Below are 6,000 nucleotides of genomic sequence, written 5' to 3' on the forward strand. Positions count from 1 at the left end.
CCCAAAGCTGATAGACGCTGGCCTTGGGTACACGAGTTTCCTTATCTGTTTTGAGACTATCAACAGGTCATATGGTACTAGACATCTCAACAAGCAGATTTCCCTTTCTGTTTCTTGCAGAACTGTGGGCTTACTTCGGAAGGAAGGAGGTGTTTTACTAATGGTAAGGCAACTCAGACTTAGGCCCTGAAATCCAGGGTGTGATAAAAAATAAATCCAGCCATGGATGTAATTCTCAGGTTGCAGTACTGAAAACTTGTTTCTTGTTCTACAGAGCTAGCTATGAGACTAAGACCACACACCATATTTTTGTGAGTCTTTCATATTGCAAGCTGGCAGGACAATAAAAAATATAATGTTGTCCAGCCACAAATTAGCAAAGGGACTGAGCGACAGTCTTTAGTCAACGGTGTATATCTCTCCGTAATACCAGATATCTGTCTTTAACAGCATAATTTTTAAACGCTGCATCTGATCAGTTCCCAAATTTTTGGGGACACCTTTAGGCATCAAAAGACAGAGTCTTACCATTTTGGAGGAATAACATGAAAAGAAGAACCACATGCATTGATGTACTGTTAGTGAAGCCTTCACGACAAAGTCTGCATTTCCCTACAGCAGCGGCTACAAAACTCTTTGGACCAATGGATAAGCTTTAAAATCATGTATGTAAAAGCAATTTTATGTGGCAGAATAAAATGAAAAAGCATTTTTAAAGCTGGCACCCTTCCTCTGACTTCAAAACAGAACCAGGCCTGTTGCATTGGATGGCCTTCCCAGGTTCCTCACGTCTGGGAGGCTGTCGTTCTCGAGACAATTCCCTCAGCGGCAGTACCGGTGTCGGCAGTTCCCAGCACTTGCCATTTGTTCCTGTCCTCAAGGTGTCCCCTCGGCTGTCCCCGTATAGCTGTTAGTGATGCCAGTCCGTGCAGTGAATGGAGGAACTGATCTGAGTTTAAAATAACGCTGCCTGTTCATAGGGGTAGAAAAAAAACCTGCCTAAGTCAACTCTCTGCCCAGAGAAATGCCTGTGGGATATTGGTTCGTAGTCAGTGAGTTTCTTCGACTGAGTGACTATTTCCCGCTATGCTTTAGCTCCGTGTGCCAGGCAAAGCCGGTGCGCTTAAGCCAGGCGTTTCTTTCACTGGCATTGCCAGTTTACATAGTCCCTTACCTCACTCTGCACCCCTAGCTCATTTCAGCCTCTCAAATAAACCGGTGGGGAGAGGGTGTTATTTTTCACCCAGATCAGTCCTTTAGTCTGTTTGGGGTGGCTACACAAACGCCTGTGGGGGTCCAACAAGAGCAGGGGTAACAAGCCCCAGGCAGGGAAGACGGGGGCCGGGAGCTGCTGCAGCCAGCACCGCTGCTGAAGCCCGTGCGGAGCCGCAGCCTCCTTCTCTGGGTCAGCAGGGGCAGAGGGGAGAGCACAGGATGCACACCCACATTTTCTCAGGGAAGGAATGCACTGGGGTGCTCGTTACACAAACCATGGGAGTCAGCGGGGAATCGCAGGAAAATCAGGGCAGAGTTTTCTGTTGCAAGTAGAATTACATTAGGTATTTTAGCCAAAATGTGCACAGTTGGTTTTCTGATTTGGGTCCTTTTGTCTCTGTTTTGATACAAAATCTTACTCTAAGGAATAAAGGAAGTTGCTAATAATAAAAATATGACTATTAAACTGTGCCTGGATAGCATTTGACAGAATATTTACAAGATTTTCCGCTATGCTGCAACGCTTTGTTCTAACATTGCCTATGCTGAGTACACCTCTACCCTAAGCCTCAGAGAGGACATTATGCCTTTAACTTAGATGAAGAATTAAAAGGCAATCTGATTAAGAGCTCCTCTGTTCTTTGGCTGGTGTATTGCCACCCAGGCCTTGCCAGTTCCCCTTCCCTTGTTTCTCCGCACTCCCAGACGGTAGAGGCTGACAGAATGTGCGTAATTGATTGGGGAGGCCTTGATGAAGAGCAGATTCATGATGATTCTCTGAAAAGATGCCTGGAGCGTGTTTGAAAACTTCAAAGACATTCACATCTTGTCCTGAAAAGCCACAAAAGACTGTTTACAGAAAGCAGAGACTCTTTACAGAAAGGAGAGAGAGAATCCAAAAGTTTTATAAGCTATGACTTTAGAATAGGGGTACACAGAAAGGATTTGGCCGTTTCAAACATATGCTAGTCCTTACCTGAGGCAGCACTCAAGGCTTCTCTTCTTTTTTTTTTTTTTTCCTTTAATGAAGTCCTCCTTTTCTGTAATGGTTTAGTGACAAGATCAAGTACTCACAGGCTTCTGTGGGAACTGAGGAAATACAAGCGTAGTTTTGTCCTTATTTCTTCTGTTACAATGGGATCAGACACGGGGAAGAATGAGTCCACGAATTTCACACAGGAGATACTTCTTGAGCTGGGGTCAGGGCCCAGGAGCCGGTGACTTGAGTGCCGCCCAAGGCTGCCACTGAAATGGCAGCAGAGGGGAACAAGAATATGGGCAAAGGGATGGGAAACAAGACACGAACTAGTTAGTTTTAGCTGTCTGCTGTAGGTGAATAGTTCCTAATGGCATTCCCTTCCTCTGTGTCTCTTGCTTGGGTCTTGGAGTAAGTCCCCTTTCGAGGCAAGAGTAAGCAGACTAGCAAAGATACACCCATGCTGCTTGCTGCGAGCCTACCATGTCATGTGCCTGACCCAAGAAAGGACTGGCCTGGTGTCTTACTGGGGCTGCCTCACTTGCCTGGGTCCAGAGCGAGTGTAGTACTGCCGCAGGAGAGGCTTGCCTCGCTCGCCCTTTCTCCTCCCTGAGCCCACCCTGTGCACAGCCGACAGGCTACTGGAGTCACTGCCCTGTGATCTGAAGAAAGCTGTCCTTGGCCCAGCCTAGCAGGGATTGCTGCTACTAGCTACTACCCAGAGCCAAGCCTGGTGAAATATCCAGCCCCTCACTCCCAGCCTCTGGCCCGTGTCCCAGCTCAATATCCCTGCTATGCCAGCGAGTCCTTCACTCTGCTGTGTGCCCTTCTTGGCTGTGGAGGATTTGCCCTGGCCACACTGCACATGAGGAATGGGGCAGATAGGTCCTGGGGTTTCAAGGAAGGGCCTTGCCAGTGCTCTCCCCTCTTGTGTGAACGGGTTTGACTCCTGCTGCCGGGTTTGACCTTTGCAGGTGGTGGTTGTGCAACATGGTGCGACTGCCAGGAGTGTTCAGGTTAAGCAGCAGTGGCCTCAGCTGTCTGAGGAATGCCCAACGTTGCTAGTACTCCTTATTAAGTGAGAGAGAGATTTTGAGGTAGTAAATACTGTTACTAACTGTATGCCTCAGCTTGTGCACTGTCAGAACCATGCTGGGCTTCTTTCGTGGCTCAGGGTTGTAGGGGATGGAAGGGAGAGTGGCTTTTGACTAAAATGGTGAGGGTTGTTGTCCCGAGTGGAAGAACGAACGGAAGGAACATGGCAGTTCAATGAACACTGAAAAGTTCTGAGTCAGGCTCTATTTTTCATATCCCTAGATTCCTTGCTAGCTTGGATTTAAAAAACCTTAATCATTTTTCTCTCTCTGCGTTCAGATCTCTCCATCCTCCCCACTGGACTCCAAATTACATTGCCTCCCTCTCTCACTCTTCAAGCTTAAGCACTGCTGTGTCTTCCCAAATGCTGTTTTCCATGTTCCAATTAGATTACGGGCTTGCCTGCACAGGAAAGTTGTGCTACTATTAATTTGCAGTTTGCTTTAAAGAAATTATGTTAAACCTGGGCAGAAGGCCATGTGGATACCCTGGTATTCCTTTGCAGGAATACAAATGGCTTATTTCAGGTTAGATCAGGTCGATTAGGAACAGGAAGAACTTGCAAAGCAATAAATTTTCCTACACCAGAACAAAGAGAGTCCAGAAGCTTCTTCTGCAGATTGTGTCCTCCAAATGGGAAGAAAGGTTGGGGGCATGGTCTGGACCTCAGCAGGAGCCACAGTCTGCTGGACAGAGGTAACGTACCACCAGTCAGCTAGTCCCAACAAAGCAGCAGCCTCTGCTGCCGTTAAGTTCTGGCACGTGCTGTGAAGCAGGCTGCTTCACACTGCAGCAACTGCCTTTTTCCTACCCAAGGCAGCCTGGTCCACAGCACTCATAGAGCAGGAGCAGGCACTGCTGCCTCTGTGCAAGGTATTGGCTGCCACCGCGTTCCTACAGGTGTTGAAAATGTACCCTGTTGCAAAAAAAAAAAAAAATAGTATGATCTTGCTCAATAGGAAAAAGTCATGCGTATCCATCTACGGCCCCTCTTTGAACACTGCATGAATGCCTGGAGTTAACTCTATTGGTTTACAAGCGGATTGCAATTTTATGAGTGTGTCTTTCTCTTGTAGGCAAGCTCAGACAGAAGGTGAAGACAAAAGAAGAGAGACTTATAGCAGCAAGAATAAATGAAAGAGGCACATCAGTAAATCTTGGGTGCTGTACATTCTCATTGCAAACTGGTTTGAACTGGTAAGCTACTAATTGCCTAAATCCAAATAGGCGCCTAGTCAAGATGGCTGCTATATTAAGCAGCATTAGTATTATACTTTGAAGAAGATACTAATGCTTCTCACTTTGGTTTCTGTAAACCTTTTATCTTCCAATTACCATTTCTAAATACCAAGTGCAACTTTTATGTCACAATAGAGCCTTCTTTGAAAAACCTCTAGAGGGTCACTGACCAAATACTAGGGTGATGACAGCTCAAAAATGCCCATGGGATTGTCAGGGCCTGAAGGCACTACCAGGACTGCTCCCCCCACCTGCCCATGGCCCAGGACCCCATGTCAGCCCTCCAGGGCTCCCCCCACCCTGCCTACAGCTCAGGACGCCATGTCAGCCCCCCGGGGCTATCAGCCCCTGCCCCAGCGATGCCACAGTGGCAGGAGCCACTGTCCTCACTGCCCCTGCTGTGTCCTGCCAGGAACTAAAAGACCTAAGTCATGAAGCGTGAGCAGCAAATGAACCAAACACAATGCTGGGCTTCAAGAGAAAGGCCTGCCTTCCTAGTTCCCTCACTGTTGCTGTTGAGTATTGATTAGGTCTGTCCCTTGGACAGTGAAGGATCTCCAGCAATCGCAAGGGAATGGAAGCGGTGTAGAGATTTGTAATATGAAGGTTCATATAGGTGTGAACAGAGGAGGAGTGGGAAGGCCTGGGTGTGGAGGCAGGGGCAGGAGCACTCAGCAGGGGAAGGGCTCTCTGAATGGCCTGGGTTAATGACACCTGGATTAGCAGATCATCAAGACCGCAGGGCATCTACCTGCTGTTTCACAAGACACTCAGATCTGGAGACAAAGTGATTAGTCCTGATGACTGCCAGAGTTGGGACAGGATGGAGCTACTGACAGCTCCAAAAAGACACAAAAAGATATCCAAACCCCATGCATGGTCACCAACCTAAGAATAACCCAGGATACATGAGGAGGACTTGATAGCTGGCATCCCTTGTTCTCCATGGCATCACAACAGATCCTGGACATATTATCTGCGCACAATCTTCATGTTGCCTGGATTTTGGATGGATGGCTTGAACATGCTGACCTGGCGCCTGGTGGCTGCACTTGTGAGAGGGAGACTGTGAATGTGGGTGAGCAAAACCTGGTTTGTTTCAGTTTTTATTTTAAATAAAATCACTTTCTCCTCCTTAAGGTTCCCCTTCTCACCACCACCACCACCCGCCCCCAGATGTTTTCTACATTGTTGATACAGTGTCGCAACGGTATTTCCTACAGAGGAACAAGGAGTAGTAAATAGGAGCACCCAGCTGCATAATCTTTCTGTCATATCTCTTGTGATGGCAGCAGAGAAAGAACCATTAAAAAAATTATGTCAAGAGAAAAGAGTCTTTTTTCTAGATGGGTTCACCGGACTGGATCTCCAGAACATTAGCCACATCCCCAAACTGGGAGAGGGTTCCTAACCCCAGTAGCAACTGGCCTCTCCTAAGAGGCAGGGCACCAGGCTGCCATCATGTCACCACAGCC

The sequence above is a fragment of the Nipponia nippon genome, unplaced genomic scaffold (assembly GCF_047370975.1).
Source record: "Nipponia nippon isolate SJK-2023a ecotype South Korea unplaced genomic scaffold, ASM4737097v1 scaffold_2, whole genome shotgun sequence".
Lineage (NCBI taxonomy): Eukaryota > Metazoa > Chordata > Aves > Pelecaniformes > Threskiornithidae > Nipponia > Nipponia nippon.